General features: G+C 40.6%; 1 protein-coding gene across 1 annotated transcript in view; it reads right to left on the minus strand.

Annotated features, from left to right (window-relative positions):
- Nucleotides 1-366: 366 nt before the first annotated feature.
- The window catches only part of ATG5 (autophagy related 5), a 185,003-nt gene continuing 159,880 nt past the window's right edge, over nucleotides 367-25,489 (minus strand). Inside the window, exons 8-9 of the transcript XR_009188003.2 lie at nucleotides 13,546-13,680; nucleotides 367-428 (exon numbers count right to left, since the gene is read on the minus strand). The gene's annotated coding sequence lies outside the window, so the exon portion shown is untranslated. The remainder of the gene's footprint in view (nucleotides 429-13,545; nucleotides 13,681-25,489) is intronic.

Below are 25,489 nucleotides of genomic sequence, written 5' to 3' on the forward strand. Positions count from 1 at the left end.
CCCTATGGCTGCTGTGCTGTCTCTTTAACCTTTGGCTCTCCCACAGTCCAGGAAAAAAGAGGTCCTTCTCTTCAGTATCTTAAGGCTATGGAAAATTGGAGAAGAATTTCTCCCATTATTTTTTCCCTAGAATTCTATCCATGCAGTTTGCTGTAAACTTCTCCAGCAAGATTTCTGCCTTCAGAAATTTCCAGGAAATTGGTGGACACAAATTTCTATATTTAAATGTGTTCCCAAACTTCAAGAGATAAATGACAAAATTCTAAGATTCCCTCATCACACCCCATTTTCAGAACTATGCCAAGACTGCATTTCCATATTTTAGCATATGTACAAGTCAAAAGTGAAATATCAGTCACTACTTACTGTAAGCATTCTCATATCTTTAAGCTTGATTCTCCAACTTCTGCCCCATTCTTCCTTCTTAACTTACAGAGAAATGAGAAAGGAAAAGCCACAGTTATTTTAAACAAGGCTACTAAGTTAATTATTTACAATTCTGGCGTCTCTTTATGCTGTAATTTTCCCCTAACTTTTTTTTCTTACTACAAACTGGAGGACAAGGAGGTGATGGGGTGCAGGTTAGGATTGCAGAGCCAGTAAGACCATCTCCCAGCAAGCCTGTTCTGGTTACCTATTTCTGAGTAATAGACTACCCCAAAACTTAGTAGCCTATAAAAACACCAATCATCTCTTCTAATCTCAAATTTGAAATTTGGGCAGAGCTTAGTGGGGACAGTTTTACTGTAGTCCATGAAACATCAGCAGCTTGATTGGAACTGTAGGATTCACTTCCAAAATCACTCAGCTGGCAAGTTGGTACCAGCTATGAACTGGGAGCTCAGCTGGGATTGTAGACAGGGGTCTTGGTTCCTTGCCACATGGGCCTCTCCATGGAGCTAACTGGGCTTCACAACATGGAACCTGATTCCATTTCTCACCTTCTTTATTCCTTTGTGTAGATCCGTATTTCTACTTAGTATCATATTCCTTCTACCAGAAAGACTTTAACATTTCTAGTAGTTGGCTATAAATTAATTATCTACTGTATATCTGAAAAGGTCAACTTTGCCTTCATTTTTGAAAGGTATTTTTTCTGGGACTAGAATTATACTTGACAGTGTTTTGCTTTATTACACTTTTTCTTTCCAGTAATTTAAAGATATCATTTCATTGTCTTCTTGCTTGCATTGTTTCTAATGAAAAATCTGCTCATCATCTTTATCATTCTTCCCCTGTATGTGTATGTAATGTGTATCTTTTTCTTTGGTGCTCTTACATTTTCTCTTTATCACTGGATTTGAGAAATTTGCTTATGGTATGCCTTAGTATAGTTTTCTTAATGGTTTTTGTGCTTGGGTTTCATTGAGATTCTTGGATCTATGGGTTTATTGTTTTCATCAAATTTGGAAAAATCCTAGCCATTATTTCTTCAAATATGTTTCTTCTTTCTCCTCTCATTTGATGATTGCAATCACCATATATTAGGTTGCTTAAAGCTGCCCAACAGCCCACTGATACTCTTCATTTTAAAAATTTTATCTTGCTATGTTTTCTTTTGTAGTTTCTATTGATATGTCTTCAAGTTCATCTTTTCTTTTGCAATGTCTTCCTGCCAATCAGTCCCATGTAGTGTATTTTCCATCTCAGAAATGGTAGTTTTCTTCTCTAGACATTCAATCCAGGTCTTTTTTCTATATCCCATGTATCTTCCTAAATCTTTAAACATGTGGACCACAATTGTGATAATCATTTTAATATTCCTGTCTGCTAATTCTAACAATTGCATCAATTCTGGGTTGATTTCAATTTAACTTTCTCCTCATTATGAATTGTATTTTCTCACTTGCATGACATATAATTTGTTTGGATGTCAGACACTGTTAATTTTACTTTATTAGGTACTAGATATCTTTGTAATTCTATAAATATTCTTGACTTTTGTTTTGAAACACAGTTAAGTTACTGAGAAACAATTTGATCCTTTGGGGTCTTGATTTTAAGATTTGTTAGGTTGTGATCTAAAAGCATTTGTGGGCAAATGTAGCATTTAATCTAGGGCTAATCATTCTTCATTACTAAGGGAAGCCTTTTCTGAGAACTTTACCCAATACCCCATAAAATATGAGGTTTTCCAGTTTGGTTGGTAGGGGCAGCTACTATTTCTGGCTGTGTGAGTGCCAGGCACTGTTTCTTCTAATCCTTTTAGATGATTATTTTTTCCAGCTTTGGGTAGTTTCCTCACATGCATGACCAACTAGCACTCTGCCTAATACCTGAGGGATCTACTGCAGATCTCCAGGATTCTCAACATACACAGCTCCTTTTTCTCCAATACTCTCTTTCATGAACTCTACCTGCATTGATATCTCCAGACTCTTAGTTCTGTCTGCTTCACTCAAGAAGTACAACAGGCTCCACCTGGGTTACCTTCCTTGTACTGCAGACTGGAAACTCTCAGTCTAGGCAGTGAGCTGGGGCAACTGTAGGGGTCATTTGTTTCCATACTGTCAAAGATTACTACTCTTCAGTGCCTGATGTTCAGTGTCTTGAAAATTGTTTTTTCATATATTCTTTCCTGTTTTGGGGGTTGTTTTAGGCAGGAGGGTAAATATGGTCTTGGTTGCTCCATATTGACCAGAAGAAGTCCCACCATTTTTTATCTTAAAATCCAATCCAAAAAACAAAACTTGAGCCTGCATCCCCATCATTTTATATTTATTTGTAAATTTAAACACATATACTGTTGATTCGCACTATTTGTGGTAGTTACGTTTTATAATGTCCCCACAGTCAATGAATTCATCAATAGTGAACCATTGTTCCTAAAGGACACACAGAGTTAGCTTCTTGCAAATCTCTAGTCACAATATTTTTGTCAGCCAATCAATACATAACTTTGTTTTATGTGTGTTTCTATTTAAATAACATTTATTTATTACATATTATTGTTTCATCAATATTGAATTCATGGCCAATAGCTCTAAAACTCATGCCTAAAGGAAGCTTATCTATAACACATATTTTCCAGGTAAGGGCACATCACAGCCTTCTCATACTTAGAACACTAAATGGCACGTCAGTGCTATGTACAGGGACCACTTAAAACAGAAAAATTACCAACAAAAAGCATAAAACTTCAAAAATTGTGGTACTAAATATACCACAGAAAAGACACTAGTTTATAGTATGTGAGTAGAAACGACAAGGCAGATCATTGTTTTGTTTGACCTCAGCTGGGAATGTAAGCTTTGGGGACTCAAAATTTTTACTGCTCTGCACATGCCCACAAATGACTAAGAAAGCACTGTGAGCATGGATTTTGGGATTAGAAATAAATTTTAGCAAATAGGCAAATTTACAAATACAAAATCCACAAATAATGAGGATCAACTGTACTTATAGATATGTATAGTAAATATCAGTAATACTTATTACTATTAATAATATAAAGTTTAATTTTTTAATTCTTTTTTTTTAGATTAAAAAACAGATATAGACAGAAGTTCAAATTTTTCTTCTTGCACTCCAGTGGATCAACTTGTGTACCCTGGAGGGCCAGGACTATAAGGACTCATGAAGTTCAGCTCTATGAACTTTCAAGTTGGTTGAAAAAAGGTATCCAAGATACTTGTAATAGATAACATTATACATTTAGTTCTAAAAACAGTCAGTAATATGAGATTGGCACACTTTGGTTAACACCAACTATAACTAAGAGTCTATAAAAATATTTAAAAATAGTTTTCTTTAAAACCTGTATCCCTCGATCCAATTTGATAAAATTCTCATTTTCTTTTCCCTTTACCTTGCTTGGTAAGGCCTTACTTAATTGCTTAAATAGTTCATAAATAGTAAATGTATTCTCAGTATTATATTAGGCAATAGGGAATCTTTTTGAACCCAAATGCCCATCTCGAATTAAACTGTCTTTGCTTTCCTGCCTGTGCCATGGGTGGGATGCACCCATGGGTGGGCTTTATGCACTTGTACTTGAAGAGGAAAGAAGAAAGCACTAGGATTAGGTCTGCCATTCTTTTCTCGAACTTGAGAAGAAGCCATGAGACCTGCCTTATTCCTCAACCAGCCATCAAACAGAAGAGCCCATTCAACCTGACTTGTGAATTTGGCTTACAAAGCAGCAGAAAGAAACTGAGGGGAGGTCATGCTGGAGAAAGATGCCTGTAAGAACAAGTCAGGCTGCTGCTCTGGCCAAGCAGACATCCCCACTCCCTGCTGCCGACAGCAGAAAGGATAAAAAAGATACCTGGGAGGGATTCGAGGAAGATGGTAGAGTAGGAAGTTCCAGGAATCAGTCCCTCTACCAGAAAAACTATTAAATAGGCAGGAAATGTCTAAATCAACTATTTTGAGTCTAGTAGAATACTGGCCACCATCCAGGGAAGAGTGGAAAGAAGAGGTTGGTAAACTATGGTAAATACCAGTAAATTCCTCTCTTCGTGTGATTGTTACCATTGCTCATCCTCTCTCGAGGCAGGCAGCAGTGGGGTCTGACCCTGGCATAGCCTGCTAGTATCAGAAAGAGACATAAACATCTAATTCCCCCAAATCCGGTGGGCACGAGCCAATTGCTGAAAGCAGCTTTTGATTAGCTATTTCAGATCACTGGGGGCCCAGCTCTGAAGGTGGCCATTGTTCCAACCCGCCCTGGACAAAAGTGGTATGCTTCTGCAAAGATGCAGAGGACAACTGAAGGGCTGCATTTGCTGAGTAGGTCAAGAAAGTGAAACTTTGGGGAGCCACAGGAAGAATCTCCTGGTGCCTTTCCTGGTCCCTCCATCATCCCCCCTCCAGTGGTGTTTGGAGCCAGCTGGCACTTCCTATATAGGTCTCTGGCCTTGTTCCAGTTGGAAAGGAATAACTTGGGAAACACCTCTCCTGTATGCCCCTCATCCAGGCAAAAGCAGCTTGAGAAAATGGAAACAGTGTAAGATACAATTGAGGCTGACAGCCTGGGGCAGAAGCTCACCTGCTCTAAGTCCTGCAATAGAATATCCAGCAAAGAAAGAAGGTCTTTCTGTCTTTGAAGTAGAAAAGGATCTCCTAAGGCTACTAGCAAGCACAAGACCAGGACAAGACACAGGCTCCGCAAAGTCAGGGAAGACTCTGCATTTTGCATTTCCCTTGTGCTGACCTTCCTGATTAAGGAGGGCTGACACTCAAGAAAATCTCTGTCACATCACCAGCTGGTTACAAACTCAAGGAACAGACATCTCAGGGAATAAATATGAGAGGATAAGATTTTAAAATATTAAAAGGTACAGTGTGCAACAAAAGATTACAAGACAGGGAAGCAGTTGTGGCTCAACTGATAGAGCATCCACCCATCATATAGAGGGCCCAAGGGTTCAATACCCGGGGCCTCCTGACCCGTGTGGTGAGCTGGCCCATATGCAGTGCTGCTGCGTGCAAGGAGTGCCGTGCCAAGCTGGGGTGTCCCCTATGTAGGGGTGCCCCTTGCATAAGGAGTGCACCCCACAAGGGGAGCCGCCCCACGCAAAAAAAATAAAGCACAGTCCACCCCAGGAGTGGCACTGCACACAGAGCACTGATGCAGTAAAATGACATAACAAAAAAATTGACACTGTTTCCCAGTGCCGCATGACAAGACTGCAAGCAGACACAGAAGAACATACTTGTGAATGGACACAGAGAGCAGACAATGGGGGGAAGGGGAGAGAAATAAATAAAATAAATCTTAAAAAAAAAAAAAATTACAAGACCTAGAAATAGAAAATGAGGGCCTATCCAAAGGAAGAGGATAAAAGTCCAGAAAACATGAACTAAGAAGACCAGACTGGGCATACAGGACAAAGACTTAAAAAAAAAATAAAACACTTCGATGTGCTCAAGGAAATGAAAGAAAATAGAGAGAGAGAATTAAGGAATCTCAGGAAAACAATGAGTGAACAATATGAGAATCTCAATAAAGAGACATTTTTAAAAGGAACTGAACAGGACTGGAGTTGAAAAATTCCCAGGAGAGTTTCAAGAGCAGATTGTACCTGGCAGAAGAAAGAATCAGGAAATTCAAAGACAAGACAATTGAAATGAGTCAGACTGAGAAGCAGGAAAAAAAAAGCCTAAAAGAAATCTGGGACATACAAGGTAATGATAGGAAAGCAGATGTGACTCAAGCGATTGGGCTTCTGCCTACCACATGGAAGGTCCTGGGTTCAGTTTTCAGTGCCCCCTGGAGAAGGCAAGCTGGTGGGACAGGCAGGCACAGCAAGCTGACACAACAAAGAGCCACAAAGAGGAGGAAAGACAATGATAGACACAACCAGGGAGCTGAGGTGGCTCAAGTGACTGAGTGCCTCTCTCCCACATGGGAGGTCCCAGGCTTGGTTTCTGATACCTCATAAAGAGTCGATGAGCAGATACAGAGAGCACACAGTGAATGGACACAGAGAGCATACAGTGACTTCAAACAATGGGGGGGGGGGGTTTGGAGAATAAATAAATAAAATAGATCTTTTTTAAAAAAGGTAATAATAAATCTATGGTATTTGCACATACACTGTATAAAGATATAATTTGTAAAAAGTACAAAAAAAAGGTGGGAAGACTGAGAAGTATAGTAACAGGGTATGTATATGCTATTGATATCAAGTTGGTATCCAATCAAATGTGATTGTTAAATATTTAGGATGTTAAATTTTAACCCCATGGTAACTACCAAAAAAAAAACAGATGAAAAATATATCCAGATAAAAATGTGAAGGGACCCAATATGGCACAGCAAATAAATAAATAAAAATCAAATAAATACGAAAGTAGGAAAAAATGGAAGAATTGAGGGACAAAAATGCTGTAAGACTTACAAAGTCTAAATAGCAAAATAGAATAAAGTTCTATATTATCAATAGTGACTTTAAATGTAAATGGATTAAACTCTCCAGTCAAAAGGCAGAAATTGGCAGAATAGATAAAAAAGTATGACCCAGCTATATGCTGTGTACAAGAGATTCACTTTATTTAATTAATTATTATTTTAAAGATTTATTTTATTTATTTCTCTCCCCTTCCCCCTCATTGTCTGCTCTCTGTGTCCATTCACTGTGCCTTCTTCTGTGTCCGGTTGCAGTATCCGTGGCACTGGGATACCCCGTCTCTTTTTTGTTGCATCAGCTCTCCATGTGTGTGTGGCTCCACTCCTGGACAGGCTGTGCTTTTTTTCACATGGGGTGGCTCTCCTTGTGGGGTGCACTCCTTGCGCACAGGGCACCCCTACGTGGGGGCACCCCTGTGTGACATGGCACTCCTTACGTGCGGCAGCACTGCACATGGGCCAGCTTACCACACAGCTCAGGAGGTCCTGGGGATCAAACCCTGGACCCTCCATATGGTAGACAGAAGCTCTATCAGTAGAGCCATGTGTGCTTTCCAGAGACTCACTTTAAATTCAAAGTCATAAGTAGGTTAACAGGCATTGAAGGACAAATACTACATGACCTCAATGATATGAAATAAGCAACCTGCCTCAGAGAGCTAGAGACTGGAAAAGAGGCTTACAGGAAATTGGGGGGTGGAGGAAGGATGTGAGCCGACGTCTGCAGGGATGGAATCTATGATGAACTGGCGGTAAGTATGAGGACAAAGAAGGGACAAAATGGGGGCAAGGGGTTGCCTTCGGGTGGGGTTTTGCGGGTTTGAGGGGGGCTGGGGATGGGCGGAGGGGTAATATTGCCCAAAAAATTGGGGGGAGGGAGGGGCAACATACAAACATAGGAGAGTGTCAGGTGTTCGTTGAGAGTAAGATGCTGAGAAAATCGTATCAAAATATAATTAGGAGGGTTACCTGTTTAGGATGCTCAGGGGGGATGGTCTGATACGGGACGGACTCCGGGGGAATGGCTGAAGGCTCATTTTACCAGAGTGGGTTGTACCATTGGGTAGAGACCCAAGAAGTGAGAGTTGGGGTGGACCCACATCCTGGGGAGGACTAATGCCATCAAATAGAACTGTATCTCTCGTGAGAAAGGGTGGCTCCCAGGGCATTAGGGCAGTTGAGAAAGTCAGGCCCTGAACACTGCTACAAGTATCTCTGGACATGGCTTCTCAGGAAATGGAGATTGGCTGGCGCTGTGGGCCCCAAGGGGAGGGGAAAATGGATGTGGAATGGATGGAACCAAGGTAAATGTGGGGGCAAGAGAGGAGTTTTGCGAGAGTACACGAGGATGAATATAAAACATGTAATATTACACCAAAAACATATAGGGGATGACAGACTAATAATGTAAACCATAATGCAAAACATAGGATAACTAAAAAATTTAAAAAACTGTACATCCTAAAGTATGGACCACATTGTAAGCACAGATGTCACCTTGTTTGAAAGCTATTGTTTCGGAATCTGTACATCAGTTTCAGGAAATATGATATGAATAAGTTAAAAGATTATCGCTGTGGAAGGGAAATCTGTGTGAGTACTGTATATTGTATATATGAATTACCGTGATCTAAGACTCTTGTGAAAAGAAGCTTAATAATTAGGAAAAAAAAGAAAAGAAAAAGATAGGATGTAGAAAATTTTTCCAAATCAATATGTACTTTAGATCTAACCTTTAAACTCATCGCTATATTCCATTTTACTAGTAAGGGAAACTGACATTATGTTGGGATTCACTTTACAGGAAGTTTTGGATCACAGAGTGTTTCAACAATGGCGGCGGAGGAATACTGATATAGGATGTTATTGACAGGCTATATATGGTTGACAGGGAGTTATACAGGGCATATGTCCAGGGTACATGGTAATGTTTAGATATACTCATAGTGGAAACAATTAAAAACAACAGCTGGGGGGTACTGGGTTCCTGGCCGGGGGGTCTCTGTCGTGGTCCCTGGGGGAGCAGCAGCAGTCCCCCAGGTGCAACGGTAAGAACCAGGAAGGAATGAGGGCCCAACAATGGGCTCCTGATACTAATGGCTATGCTTGTGAGCCTATACACCCGCAATAAGAACAAGGCCTAGAGTAGCATTGTGCCTGGGAGTTTCCTCCTGACAGCCTTCATGTTACTCAAATGTGGCCACTCTCGAAGCCAAACTCAGCATGTAGATGCAGGGCATTCCCCCCAGCGTGGGACATGACACCCGGGGATGAGCCTCCCTGGCACTGAGGGATCACTACCACATACCAGCTGAAGATGCAACTAGAAAATGACCTTGAATTAAAGGTTCAATGCAGATCAGCAGAATATCCCTGTCTACATATAATAACATGACTTCAAAATGCTGTTTGACCTAATGTAAGGGGGAAATGGAAAGGAAAAATGAGTTTATATGGCTACGAGTCTCTAAAAAAGAGTCTGGAGGTTGTCAGAGGAATGCCCTTATGCACAACTGAGCAGAGTCTAAGAGACAGATAAAGTAGATACAACCCCAGGTATTGGTTCTTTTGAGGGATAAAGAGACCCACGGGTTCTATGGTCATGGCAGATAGGGTTCACTGCCATGTCAGATGGCCCTTCTTTGGAGCTGGTGTTTCTGTGTGATGGAACTGGACTCAGAGGTGATCTCTTTTCACAAGCCTTTCATGCTACTTTACTGGAATTGTAGTTGGTGCTGGGGTTTAAGATATATTTAGGGGATTTGAATCTCTGGACTGACAATATGATACCCAGGCCCAGAGCCTCAACAGACTTCAGCTCCTGCACTCTGATTTATTGGACTTACCCCACTCAGCTAACATGGAGTTGAAGAAGGTCAACCACCACACCATGGAGCCTAGAGTGTCTACAACTGAAAGCAGGAGGAGTGCATCCAGTATCCATGTGGAATCTAAGCCCCCACTTGACATAGATGTGCAATGGACACAACCAATCCAATGTCCACAGAGAAAATGTGGCATTGGTGTGGGAAGGGTGGCCATGGTGGCTGCTGGGTGCGGGGAATGGGAGGAAGAGATGAGATGGGGAGGCGTTTTCGAGACGTGGAGTTGTCCTGGGTGGTGCTTCACGGACAATTATGGGACATTGTGGATCCCCCCAGGGCCCACTGGATGGAGCGTGGGAGAGTGTGGGCTATGATGTGGACCGTTGACTATGGGGTGCAGTGATGCTCAGAGATGTGCTTGCCAGGTACAGTGGATGTGTCGTGATGGTGGGAGAGAGAGTGTTGCTGTGGGGGGAGTGGGGGGTGGGGGCGGTGGGGTTGAAAGGGACCTCATATTTTTTGAATGTAATATTTAAAAAAAAAAAAAAAGTAGGTTAAGAGTGAAAAATATATACCATGCAAGTTATAAACAAAACAGAGCTGGGATAGGTACACTAATATCAGATAAAATCGACTTTAAGTCAAAAACAGCTACAAGGGACAAAGATGGCCATTATTTATACTGATAGAGAGGTCAATTCAAGAAGAAAATATAACAATTATAAATATATTTGCACTTAACAGTAGAGCCCCCAAATACATGAAGCAAATATTGACAGATTTGAAGAGAGAAATTGATGGTACTATATTAATAGTAGGAGACTAATACATGACTTGCCATAATGGATAGAACATCTAGACAGACTGACTGTCAGTAAGGTAAAAGAAACCTGTCCTTTCTCAGATAGGAACCTTATTTCCACCCTGGACCACAGCTTCAAAGGGCAGCTGCCTCATGGGGAGAGTGTTTAACCAAATCCGGTTTGCATGTTTGAAATACAAAGAACATCTCTTGCTCTCTGAAACTGAGTCCCACAAGGCCCCATTTCCCAGCAGTCTGATTCTCCTCCACCCCCACCCCCTCTCTGACAGTCTGGGTGGTTTCAGCTATCATGGTGGATGGCTGACCCTACATGGCTAACAAACTCCAAACTCATCCACCATTTGGGCAATTTGCAAACTTTTGCATAAGAACAGATTGCACAAATCTGCATGTGAGAGGCTGAGAGAAGAAAAAGGGAAGAGCCTTTTCTGTGTATGACAGAGACTCTGTTATTTATTGGACTTGGGTGTTTCAGCTGAGTTTTGTGGACCAGGAGGCCAAGTCATGTGAACACTAGAAATCTCTTTGGTCTCAGTCGTAATGTAGCTACCCCACCTCTTCCCCATAGCCCATACCACTTCTTTAAGAGAACCCTCCCTGTTTCACTCTTTCACAGAGCAAAGCTGTTCTGAGTGGTGTCTTAAGGTTACACCCAGCTCACACTGCCCAACAGAATCTGACAAGAGGTCTAGGGTATTTTCTGTGGCTTCCATCTTCTGCCCTGGCCTTGTTTCCTGAGGTGGGCAGGAAGCAGGAAGTACTATTAAGAGCTGGGTTCTGGCATCTGGCCGTGGCAGAGCTTCCATCCTTTCATCCTTCCATCCTTCCATCCTGGCCCTTTAGGGAAAGGAATGTTGGTTACATGAAATCCAGGGGTGGCTGTGAGGTGTGGGAGACAGTGAGTGCCATGTTCCCACAATGAAAGTCATGATGACACTGTTAAGAATGACTGGTGGGCGGGGGGAAAGTGAAAGAAAAAGAATCAGGCGGAACAGAAACCAAAGTGTGACATACAGAAGGATCAAGCAGGAGTAACGGCCAAGGCATGAACAGTGGCCAGGACCACAAGAAGGGCAGGTACTGGAAAGAATCGGGGAGTGTCAGAAAAATGAGATGGGAGTGGGGAGGGGGGAGGGACAGAGAGTAGTCCAAGGAAAACACAATGAGACATGAAGGGAAGAACTGACCATAGGCTTGAGGAAATGGCAGGTTATCTGCCAACGCATACACCAACAGACAGTATCTGAGGCCAGGCCCAAGAGTAGCCCTGAGCACATGACCCTGGATACCCAAACACAGGACAGATCAGTCACTGACAATGAAATCTGTGTCTCTGCTTGCTGGAGACCCAAGCACATTCAGGTAGAAAGGACCTGAGGGTTTCAGGAATAAAAAAGGGGACTTATGCAGAGGGAAAAGACCAAGGAGACCTTCATATGCATGCATGATCCTTCCATGAGCTAATCCCAAGCAGGGCCCGTGATCTTGTGTGTGATACAAGCCATGGATTTTGGCTTGAAATCTAGGAGTCTAGGAGAGGAGATGAGATATACTCAAAGCATGAAACAGCAACAATGTTTCTGGGACTGCTCAGATAAGCACAGTAAGAGAAAACTGGATGAAAGAATGAATGAATACAAGAATCAAAGAAATGAAATGTGGAAATTGAAAAAACATATACAACAATGCAGGAATTAAGTCAAACCATGTTGGTCAAATTGGATGAAAATGAAAACTGGTTCCAACTCAAAGCAAAGAACAGGAAGAATAACTGCCAAATCCAGTCTTCTGGGTGAGGTGTATCTACTTAATCATGATTGTTAACTTTTTTTTTCTTCTTCAAATGGTATCTCTAAGAGTATATTATGCATTAAAAGGCAGCAAGGAAAGACTAGTGAGATGGCCCCAGAGGAGGCTAGCTTGCTAGCATGGAAGCAAGGCTTGCCTTAGCCTGCAGATTTGGACAGAGATTGGAAGACAGCTTGGATCCAAAGATCAGACGAATAACTGAAGTTGGAGGGAGCCCAGGGTGAGGGGGTCGGGAAGGGAGGAGATTGGCTCTGTGTGTGTGTGCGTGTTTATTGCAGAGGCAAGGGCATTAATGTGCAATTGCGAGAAATTGATAGTAAGGATGATAACTACAACAACTAACACTTAGTGTAAACTGTGTGCCAGGTGCTATTCTAAGCACTGGACAGGCATTAGCTTATTAGACCTTACCACCACCCCATAAGATATTTACTATTATTTGCATTTTATACATGAGGAAACCCAGACACAGATCAAGCAAATACGCAGTAGAAATTAGACCAGGACTCTGATTAAACTCTAAAACCTACCCCTCCTCTGAAATCATGGAAAATTCAATGTCTCTGTGTTATCTAATCTGCTTACAGAAACACTGCAGATAATAAAGCCTTTGTGAAGAGAATGGCTATGTTGTCATTATGAGAGTTTTACCATTAGTATTGTTGATGAGGTGATGCTTTTTCTGGAAATACTAAATATAGGCTCACCTGCTCATGCAATGCCTTTAAGAAGTTTACAGAAGCTCATCAAATTAAGAGGACCCCTCTGTGTTCAGAGTAGAAAATAATGCTGAGAGAATCTTCTCACAAGAGATTTTGACATCCTTTTCCAACTTTTACAGAGTTTGAATCTTCTTTCTTTTAAAAGGTTTTATAAATGGAAGAGTGGCCAGGTTCTTGTCCTCATGGGAGCCTCTTCCACAAAGGCCAAACCAGAAGACGTGTACTACTTAGCCATCTCAGAAATTGAGTTTTGAGTCTGGGAGGCAGCAGATAGAGAAATAGATAGTGAATACATCTGTTTTCACAAGAGCTTGTTGTTCTCTGTACTAACTGCTATAAAAATGACATGAAACTAGCCACACATTAGTTTTGGTTCTCGTGACTAAATCAAGGAATGGCATGATGGTGCTCTGTCATTAGAAATGAAACCAGTTCTTAAACAAGAGAATAGAGCCGACATTTTAATAACCTGAACAATTTCATAGAAAAATCAAAGCTGAAACTTCACCATACCAGTCCTGAACACCTGCTGCTTAAGGTTGGTTCTGAGCCAGTGAAACTTCTTTCTTGCGATGAAGACATGGGATGGGCCCTGACTTGCCCAACTGACTCATGGTGGCCAGGGAAGTCTTCCTTCCATCTGCTTTCCTGATGGGTGGAAACATGAACTTAATCTTGGCTTTGACAGGACTGTATTTGGCACTTAAAGGAAATACAAAAAGTATCTAGTATCTGATTTTTATTTTTTCAAATATATACTTTTTTGACATAACTTTTCCCTGAGTTATTATTATCTACAGTTTTTTAGATGAAGAAATAGACTTGAACAGGTAAGTGGCATAGCTAGAAGAAGGCAGAGCTGGAGTTCTGAACAAAGGTTTTCTTATCTACAACTTCGCCTTTATCAAAATAATAGTGATGATGATGTTGATGGAGTAAACACACATAAGTTGCCTCCCAGCATCCATTGTGCCCTTCTCCTGTAACAGCACCCAGATTATGCTTTGAGGGAACCACCTCCTCACCACCCCCTCTCTGGCAGATAGCTACATCCAGCTCCAATGGGTAGGGCTGATATGCTTAAGCCAATCAGGATATGTGTCATCTGGCCATGGTGACTGGCTCAGGGGTAGGCATCTGAACCAATTCAGGCCAATGAGATCTGAGGAAATGTTTGCTGGGGCTTCTGGGAAAAAGCTTCCTCTGTCCTCTGCTAGGTTACCAGAGGGGAACAATCATCCCTTTCCTGTATGGGACAGTAGGAAAATAAGAGTCCAAAGTTCCCTCAGCCATTTGTACCATCAAGAGAGGTGGCCAGGGAACAGATGTGGCAACAGATGTGGCTCAAGCGATTGAGTTCCCAACTCCCACACAGGAGGTCCCAAGTTTGGTTCCTGGTGCCTCCTAAAAAAACAAAAACAAACAACAAGCAAAGCAAATGAAAAAAAAAAAACTCAGGGAAGCTGGTTGAGCACCGACTTCCCGCATAAGAGATCCCAGGTTCAATCCTCAGCCCCTGGTACCAAAAAAAACCCACAAAAAACAGGGAGAGGTGGCCAGCCTGAGGATGAAGCCAGCACAAAGAAGCACCAATGCTGTGATCAAAACTGACATGGCGCTGCTGTCCTGAGGAGGGTATAAACTCTAGATAAAGCTCTGGAATTTTTATGCCATGAGCAAATGCAACCCATTTGCCTAAGGCAGTCTGAGTTTGACTGTCACGAAAGAATTCTTAACCAAAACACCAAGCATCACTGCCAGTAACATCTGATTATTGTTTTGACATCTCAATCAATAGCATAAAACCCATTTGACCAAAATGACCAAGCCCATTAATCATTATTTCTGGGGCATACATAGCCCTTGTGTCTGACTCTCCAGAGAGGACTCAAATTTTTCTGTTCCTGGGTCTGGCCTTTTCAGTTTTCTACTCCATCTTAGCTCAGGCTAGGCTGGTCCTCTTCCAAGTCCCACCACAATGACGAGAGATAGCTGCATGCTGTTGAGGAAACTAGCAGGGGAAGTGGGCAGCCAAATACAGCTCTCAGGCAACAGTACTGACGGAAGTAATACCAAGAAAGAATTTTGTGCTATATGTGTGTGTGTGTATTTATTTTTAATTTAATTTAATTTTAGTGGTACCAGCGCTGGGGATTGAACCCAAGACCTCATATGTGGGAGCCAGCACTCAATTACTGAGCTATCAGCTACCCCAAGTTGATATGTTCATTTCATTGGTAGGAGGCACCAGCGACAAACCTGGAACTGCATATATTGGAAGTAGGCACTCAATCACTTGAGCTACATTGGCTCCATATATATATATATAAAGTTTTTACTTATTTATTTTTAAAATTTCTCTCTCCTTCCCCGCCCTCCCCCCCTCCCAGTTGTCTGTTCTCTGTATCCATTTGCTGTGTGTTCTTCTGTGTCTGCTTATATTCTTGTCAGTGGCACCAGGAATCTGTGTCTCTTTTTGTTGTGTCATTTTTGCTGCATCAGCTCTACGTGTGTGCAGCGCCACTCCTGGGCAGGCTGTATTTTTTTTTCATGCTGGGTGGCTCTCCTTACGGGGTGCACTCCTTGCGTGTGGGCCAGCTTATCACATGGGTCAGGAAGCCCTGGGTTTGAACTCTGGACCTCCCATGTGGTAGGCAGAAGTTCTATCCATTGAGCCAATCTACTTCCCTATATTTTTAATACAGTGTAAAAACAGGCAGGAGAAAGTTTCTTTGAAATGCACTTGGCCTCATATGTGATTACCTTACTAGCTCCCTGTCAGAATGTTGAATCCAAGGAGTTTTTGCATCACTCTGAGGATCTTTATTTGCTGGTGGTTGACTCTTTCAGAGGTTCAGAGATTTGGAATCAAACATTCTAGAAAACTGTGCAGAGCCCTGTGGGCCTGAAAATCTGTGATATAAGATCTGGTTTTCTGCAATTCCACTCAATTTCGGTTTCTCTTGAAAAATTCTGATACTTCTACTTCTGGCCAATATGACTAAGCACAGAAGTCGAAACAGAGTTTAAACAGTTAAAAGAATCCTGTAACTATCCTTTATAGTCTAAAAGAAGAGAAAGGAAGTATAAGTGAATATGTCAGAGTGAGATGTATAAAGGGGGCTTACTCTTTTCCTCTCCATTTCCCCCATACTCAACCTATGAGGCAAGACTCACCATTTCCCAAATTTGTCATAACCCCTCCATTTCTCTCTACCTTTGTTATTATAATTGATTAATTTACTCACTCAACAAATGAATACTTAAAGCATACAGTGCTTCAGGCATTGTTCTAGCAGCTGGGAGAGCAAGACTGATATGGAATGAGAACCACAAGTTCTAGTGAATCCTCTTTTGCCTGGATCACTCTAAGAGCCTTTTGACTTACCTCTCTGCCTTTTTCGCCTTCTCCTTCCATTCTCTTCATAGAAGCTTAAAAGTTTTTTTCAAATACACTACTTTCCTGTTTAAAGTCCTTCTTTGGGCTCCCCATCACTCCTTAATTAAAATACCACTGCCTTCTAGGCCTGCTGGGCAGAAGGTACCTCCTCGCCTCTCTGACCTCTCCTTGTATCCATGTTCCTCTCCAGACACAGTGGCCTCCTTTTAGATGCTCAAGTACGTTATAGCTCTTTCTCTTTTCAGGACTGTCAATCTGTTTTTATCTCCACTCAAAACAGTTGCTATCAAACTTTTTTTTTTTTACCATAATCCATGTTAAGAATTGCAGAAGAACCTCAGAGGCCTTCTCCAACCACCTGATCTAAACCAGGCCCTGACAGATTATTTAAACCTTAGTCCCTCATCCCCACCTTTCAGTGCACATATCAGAATTATAATTATGTATTTCTTTGTTGAGACTAGCTCATTGTCTTGTGTACCACATTGTTAGCTTCTGAGGATAGGGAATCTGCTGCTTTGCTCACCATTATATCCGGCATCTGGTTCAATGATTAGCATGAGAGTAGAATATAAATAACTCTTCATATGCTGACTGACCTAAAAACAGGTCTTCCATTCGTCCCCTGACAGCTAACAGGCGGGGACTGCAAGGCAACCAATCAGAACAGTAAACAGCTGGGGTCCCTCCCCAACATCAGGAAAGGGGAGCAGGAAAGGTCTTAAAAGGCTTAACCTAGGGCTCCATGTGCATGACTCATCCTGTACCATGTCCACAGTCCATGTCTTGGATTGTATATTTTTCTATTTTTCTCTTTACTCCCTTGCTTACTTTATGGCATGTCCTGAAATTCATTTATGTGACATAGCCAAGAACCTAGAAACCCAGAACCCAGAGCGTTCCGCTAACAAAACTAAATGACAAATAAAAAAAGAAAAATGATGCCAGAGGCAGAAAATTTGAAAGTGGGCTACAGAGTACAATAAACTTTTCCTCTGGTTACTGTTTGGATTACCTTTGAGTCTTTCACTTTATGCAGGTTCTCTCACATGGTAAGGAGAAAGATAGGTTATTTGACCTGTCAAGTGCTCACTTTTAAACATCATTTCAAAAGAGGTTTTACATGCATTCAGAGAAGTACACTGATGGACTGGGAAAAGGAAGACATTCATCACCGTTTCTATAGTCCAAATTAGGAATTAATTTAAAAATTAAATTCTATTGGTGTTTTATAAATAGCACACTAGTAGTATATTGTAGTTTTCCATGAAAAAGCATTACTTTGTTAAATACAAACATTTTAAAAGCATCTCTAAACCATTAATAATGAATCATACTAATATCACACAAGACATTTTGAGAAAAGATTTCTGGACTCCCTTTGAATCAACAATAGACTCCTCAGATAAGTCACCATATTTATAGTAATTCACTATTGATAAATATTTCATCAAGCTCACATTCTGCTTTGAAGCAATTTTCTATTTTCTTGCATTCCAAAGCAATAAGGTTTCAAATGCCAAAGATAACTCCTTGCTTAGTACTGAAAGAATTAATGTCTGATATACACATAAGCATACTGAGTTACTTAAAAATAGAATGCATTTGTGAAAAGTATTCAGTCACATTTCAGCTTACTTCAGGAACAAGGATGTTCAATTTTTCTTACATAAATTTCATTATGAGGTTAAGACCAAATGTAAAACATTTACATTCAACTACCATTTTTAAAAAAAAAAAAGCTTCTCAAGCAAGAATGAAAGGTGGAAGACTAGAAGCAACAGCCTCACCAGAGTGCTTGTTGGCAATGTAGAATCAAAGGCCCTCCCCCACCCTATTCAATCAAAATCTGCATTTAAACAAGAGCCCCAAGTAGTGATTCCTATGCTTGTTAAAGTTTGAGAAGCACTGGGCTAAGAAACCTTAACTGGAACCAAATTCAGGTTATACTTTTTAGTAACACTGTATATTATGGTAGTGATGAGGACTGTGTGATCTTTTTGGACGCCAGAGAGTCATATTGATAAGGAATTCACTGTAATAATAGTTGTTCACACCCTCCTTCTCTTACTTCTGAAACATTTCTTCTCTTCTCTTAATCCATCCCCTCTTGCTTCTTCCCAGACCATCTATTACTCTGTCCCTCTCCATGATCACCCTCTTTTTCCACTGGTTTGTTGCCTTTTACCAGTGAACACACTGAGTACTCCCTTATGCATAACACACACACACACACACACACACACACACATTTTCTCTCCACCATACTAACATTTTAGATACAATCTTAGCTTTCCTCTTCCTTCCATCATTATATTGCCAAGAATTGCCTATATTCCTCAGTTCCTTACTTCCTAGTCCCTTTGCTACCTGACAGTACAGACCCATTCTGCTGAAACTGCTCTCTTGAAGGTTCCCAAGTATTTAAATGCTGAATCCAAAGGCCGGGTCTCCATTACCACTTCACAAGATCTCTCTGTGGTTTATGAATTCTTTCTTTAGGCTCTCTTTTTCTTTAACACTACTCTGATTTTTTACACAGGGAGCAACTTCTCTGTCTCCAGCATCTGCCTTTTATACTCTTTTAGCCACCCAAGCATGGACAATCCTCTTAGGTAGCCCAAGGTCTTCTCTTTTTGCTCTACACTGTCACTGTGTTCTCTCCCCTCTCCTCCTTCAAAGGTCACCTCCATTTAGAAAATGTCCCAGATAATATCGGACCTGGCCTCTCTCTAGAATCCCAACAGTCTCATATTGTTTTCATGGCTTTAATAAATATTTATTGAATATGTTATGATATGCCACTGCACTGTGCTAGGTGTTGGTGAACAAAGCAAACCCAGTCGCTAGCCTCATAGAACTTACAGTCTACCAGGAAATACAGATACAGAGCAATCAATACTAGTAGGATAAATACTGAGGAAAAGCAAGAGAATAAATTAGGGAAGGGTGTAACCAAATCTAGTGCAGGAAGTCAAGTTTCTAGATAAACTACAGGATGCCCAGTAAAGACAAATTTTAGATTAAAAAATTAATTTTTATATAAATATGCCCCAAATATTGCATGGGATGTACTTATACTAGAAAAGTATTTGTTGTTTATCTGAAATTTAACTTTAACTGGGGTCTTGTATTTTTATCTACTAAATACGGCAACCCTACCAGAAAGGATTAAGTTAGTTAGAGAGGTAAGTAAGTCCTCAGAAATTGAGAGAAAAGATGACTAGGAATTAGTTAGCAAAAGGCAGTAGTGAGAGAGGGGAGACATTCCAGGGAGAGGGAATAGTTGAGGTAAGAGTTTGTAAGGAGAGAGCATCAAAAAAAACCAAACAAAAGAGCACGTAAGTGTGCATCATGCTTTTGAGACCCTGAAAGAGGTATAGTATGACTGGATCATGAAGAAGGAAGGGGAAGAGGATAAGGGAGAATACTGGGGGGGTAAATCTAGAGGAGGAAAACCCAGATCTTACAAAATCTTTATCATGTTAAGGATTTTGGACTTTATCCTAAAGGCAATAGAAAGCCACTTAAAGATTTCGAGCACAGGAGTAAGTGGATCTGACCTAAAGTTATACATGCTCTTTCTGGCCAATGGAAAATGGAACTGAAGGGACAGTGACTCCAAATCTGAGGCTATTGCAATAGTCAAGAGATGTTAGTGGCTTGGACTAGAGGAGTCAGTGGGGATGGAGGTGGAGGGGTAAGAAAGTTTTTGGCATGTGACTTATTCAGTTCCTTGACAAACTATTGGTTTCAACTCACTCTTCTAGGTGGATGACTACCACACCTATATCCAGCTTTTCCAGCCCTGAGCTTTCTTAGGAGCTGCAGGTACATATTTACAGTGCTCACTGACAATTCTATATCCAGGACTTTTTAGTAGTGTGCCTTCATTTGGCGGTGTAAATCGGAATCACTGTGTTTTGTTTTGTTTTTCTTCCCCCTACCCCCACCCTGCTGTTTTTGCTGTCTGTGTCCATTCGCTGTGCGAGCTTCTGTGTCTATTTCTCTTTTTGTCTTCTCTTCTCGTTTTTCTCCTCTAGGATTCACCAGGATTCAATCCTAGGGACCTCTGATGTGAAGAAAGGTTCCCTGTCACTTGTGCCACCTCAGTTCCTGGTTTCTGTTGCATCTCTACTTGACTCTCCCCTTCATCTCTCTTTTTCTTGCATCATCACCTTGATGCATGGCTTGCCGCATAGGTACTGCTGGCCGCATGGGTACCTGGCTCACCACGCAGGCACATCTTTACCAGGAGGCCCCAGGGATCAAACCATATGGTAGATGGAAGCCCAATCACTTGAGCCACATCTACTTCCCCACTGTGGAGTGTTAAACAAATCTTGATGCCTGGGCCCTGCCCAAATTGACTGAACCAATTGGGGGTACAGGAATATGCAGTTTTGAAGGAGTTCAACTGGAGTTTGGGATGTATGGTAAACTGGTACAGAACCAGTGTCTTTCTTAACACCTCAACACCTGAGTACTTAAACCTGCTTCAAAATGAAACTTGTCATCCAAAAAATTCATGAGTGGGAACACTTCTGAATTCACCCTATGAGGCCAACATTACCCTGGCACCAAATGATAAAGACATCACAGTAAGAAAATGGCAGACCAATTTCCCTTATGAATATAGATGCAAAAATGTTTAACAAAATATTAGCAAACCAAATCCAACAGCATATTAAAAAGATTATATACCATGACTAAGTGACAGTTATCCCAGGAATGCAAAAGTCATTCAACATATGAAAACCGATGTAATAGACCACATAAATAAATGAAAAAAGTGATTACCTCAATAGATACAGAAAAGGTATTTAACAAAATCCAGCACCCTTTCTTGATTAAAAACACTAAGAAAACTAGGAATATAAGGAATCTTTTTCAACACAATAAAGGCTATTTATGAAAAACCCATAGCTAACACCATACGCAATAGTGAAAGATTAAAAGCTTTCCCTCTAAGGTCAGTAACAAGATAAGATGACTGCTTTCATCACTGCTATTCAATATTTTACTAGAATTTCTAGTCAGAGCAATTATTCAAGAAAATGAAAAAAAAAAAAAGTATCCAGATTGGAAAAGAAGACATAGAACTATCTCTATTTGCAAACAATATGATCCTATATATAGAACATCCAAGAGAATGAACCAAAAAGTTATTACAGCTAATAAGCAAGACCAGCAAAGTTGCAGGGTACAAGATTAACATGCAAAATTCAATTGTGTCTCTATGCCTTAGGGATGATAATCCAAAAAGGAAATTAAGAAAACAATTCCTTATATAATGGCATCTAAAAAAATACAATATCTAGGAGTGAGTTTAATTAAAGATGTAAAAGACTTGTATGCCTAAACCTACAAAACACTGCTGAAAAAAATTAAAGACTTAAATAAATGGCAAGGTATACCATGCTCATCGACTGGAAGTCTTACTTGTTAAGATGCAAAAACTACCAAAAGTGATCTACAGATTCAACACAATACCTATAAAAATCTCAGCAGTCTTTTTCTTGGAAATGGAAAAGCCATCCCTCAAATTCATGGAACTTCAAGGAGCCCAAATAACCAAATCAATTTTGAAAAAGAACAAAGTTGGAGGATACACATTTCGTAATTTCAAAATGTATTGCATAGCTACAGTAATAAAAACAATGTGGTAGTAGCATAAAGACAAATAGACCAAGAGATTAGAATTCAAAGTCCAGAAATAGACCCACACACCTATGACCAATTGATTTTTCATAAGGGTTACAAGTACATGCAAGGAGGAAAGAATAGTCTCTTCAACAAATGGTGTTGGGAAAATAATTGGATATCTACTTCACATCATATTTAAAAATTATCTCAAAATGGATCAAGGGCCTAATATAAATATGAGCTAAAACCATGAAATCATATTAGATAAGATAGGGGCAAATATCACTCATGACCCATGATTCAGCAATGAATTTTTAGATAGGACCGCAAAAGCATGAGCAACAAAATAAACAATAGATAAAATTGACTTTGTCAAAAATTTACACTTTTGGGCATCAAAGGACATAATCAAGAAAGTGAAAAGACCACCCACAGAATGGGAGAAAATAGTTGCAAACCATAAATCATATAAGGGCTTACTACCCAGAACCTATAAATAATTTTTACAATGCAATAACAAAAAGACAAACAACCCAATTTAAAAATAGGCAAAGGCCCTCTCAATTGAGAGGTGGAGTGGGCATTGCCATCCCAGGGTCCTCAGGATGGAGGAATAAAATATGGATTCAAGTGTACTTACTGGTATTCTACTATAGAATTATAGAAATTCTATAGTAATGGAAGAAATTATAGCACTGATGTGGAGACAGTGGCCATGGGAGTTGCTGAAGGCAGGGAGAGGGAAAAGGAGGTGTGATATGGGAGCATTTTTAGGACTTGGAGTTGTCCTGAATGATATTGCAGGAACAGATGCAGGACATTATATATCCTGCCATAACCCCTGAGTGGACTTGAAGAGAGTATAAACTACAACGTAAACTATAATCCATGCTGTGTAGTAGTGCTCCAAAATGTATTTATCAATTGCAATGAATGCTCCACACTAAAGAAAAATGTTGTTGATGTGGGAAAAGTGGGCAGTGTGGGAAGTGGAGTGTAGCACTTTGATATTATTGATGAATTCCAAAAAGAAATACTGGATTATGTTTGTAAACTGATCTTTTCCTCTGGGCATATTAGATTATATCCTGTGTCAGTAGGGCGTTGAGTACCCTCCCCTTGGTGGGTCATGGCAAAGGATAAGTCACGGCAAAGGACAGAGTTCAGGGCTTTTAATGTTGGAGTTTTGATGTTGGAGATTGATGCTGAAGCTGGAGCGCCAGGCAGAGAGACAGAGCCGTTCACCTGATAGTCTACTGCTGATCTTGTGGAGAAAACAGAGGCACTGAGCCCAGAGGAACCCAGGAAGCCTGAACCCTTGCAGATGTCAGCAGCTAACATGTGAAACTAGAATTGGTGAGGGAAGTAATATGCTTATTGGCCTGGTATCGGTAAGCTCCTATCCCAAATAAATACCCTTTATAAAAACCAATCAATTTCTGGTATTTTGCATCAGCACCCCTTTGGCTAATACATGGGGCATGTGGGAACATCCTATATATATTTATATATATATATATATATATATATATATATATATATATATATATATAGATTTTATTTCTCTCCCCATCCCTCCCCCCGCCATTTTCTGCTCTCTGTGTCCACTCACTGTGTGATCTTCTGTGTCTGTATGCACCCTTGGAGGCACTGGGATACTGCATCTCTTTTTTGTTAAGTCATCTTGCTGCATCAGCTCTCTGTGTGTGTGGCGTCACTCCTGGGTAAGCTGCACTTTTTTCACATGGGGCAGCTCTCCTTGCAGGGCGCACTCTTTGCACATGGGGCACCCCCACATGAGGGTGCCTCTGTGTGGCAGAGTACTCCTTGTGCACGGGAGCTCTGCATGTGGGTCAGCTCACCATATGGACCAAGAGGCCCTGGGTATCAAACCCTGGACCCTCCCATATGGTAGGCAGATGCTCTACCAGTTTAGTCATGTCGTCCCCCTATATTTTTTAATGTAACATTTTGTGTGATCTATGTATCTTTTAAAAATAAAAAATATATATTTAAAAAAATAGGAAAAGGACTTGCATAACATTTTTCCAAAGAGGATATATAATCAGCCAATAAGCATATAAAAAGATGCTCAGTATCATTAGCCATTAGGGAAATGCAAATCAAAACCACAATGAGATACCACTTCACACCCACAAGGATGGTTTGTTTTTTTAAATGGAAAATAAGTGTTGGAGAGAATGTGGAGAAAGTGCAACTCCTAGTGTATTGTTGATGGGGATGTAAAATGTGCATTGTGGAAAACAACATGGTAGCTCCTCAAAAAGTTAAATATAGAATTATCATATGACCTGACAATTCCACTCTTAATACCCAAAGAAAGTGAAAATAAGGTCTCAAACAGATACTTGTACACCAATGTTCATAGCAGCACTATTCACAATAGCCAAAAAGTAGAAACAACCCAAGTGTCCATCAACAAATGGATGGATAAACAAAACATACATACAATGGAGTATTATTTGGCCTTAAGAAGGAGTGAAGTTCTGAGACATGCTTCAACATGGATGAACTTTAAAAACACTATACTGAATAAAATAAGGCACATAAGGACAAATACTGTATGATGCCATTATATGAGATATCTATTAATAGGAAGTTTGCAGAGACAAAAAAGTAGATTAGAGGTTACCAGGGGGTGGGAAGAGAGGAGAAAAGGGGTTTTTGCTTGGTGGGTAGAAAGTGTTTGTAAATAAAAATTTAAAAATTCAAACAAAGAAAAAACTAAACACATCATCTGTTTTCTCCAACTAAATTCTTATTTGGGTAACCATTTCCCCAATTTCCTAGTTTTTTCATCACCTCTGACTTCTTCCTCTTGAGCTCTCTTATCATTTGGCTACTTTTTCAGAGTTCCTTTCCACTATCATCACTATATTAGCTTCGGTTTGAAATTCCTCAGACTTTATTATCCAAAAGTCCAGGTCAGTGGTGTTTAAATAGTTGTCTGAGGAGCACAGCTTCAAGACAGGTGCCTCAAGAACTGATATAGGAGACAAGCAGGAACTGAAGGTTCTGAACCTGTTACCCTGCTTCAATCAGAGAAGCTCCTCTTTGACATGTTTTATGGGACATTTGAGTAAGACCTTATTGAAGAAAGGATTCTGATGCTAAAAAGTGTTTGAAAACCCCTTAGAGTAACTCTCATAGTCTCCCACACTCAGCCTGTTTTAAACTTCTCTACACAGTCACCAGAGTGGTTGTCTTACAAGGTTGCTCTGAGCATATAACTATTAAAAATACTCAACAGCTCTTTTCAAAAAGATTTATTTATCCCCCTCCTTGTTGTTTGCAGTCACTACTCTCTGTGCCCATTAGCTGCGTGCATTCTGTGTCTGCTCGTCTTCTCTTTAGGTGGCACTGGGAACCAAGCCTGGGACCTCCTATGTG

This window comes from Dasypus novemcinctus, chromosome 11, assembly GCF_030445035.2.
Source record: "Dasypus novemcinctus isolate mDasNov1 chromosome 11, mDasNov1.1.hap2, whole genome shotgun sequence".
Lineage (NCBI taxonomy): Eukaryota > Metazoa > Chordata > Mammalia > Cingulata > Dasypodidae > Dasypus > Dasypus novemcinctus.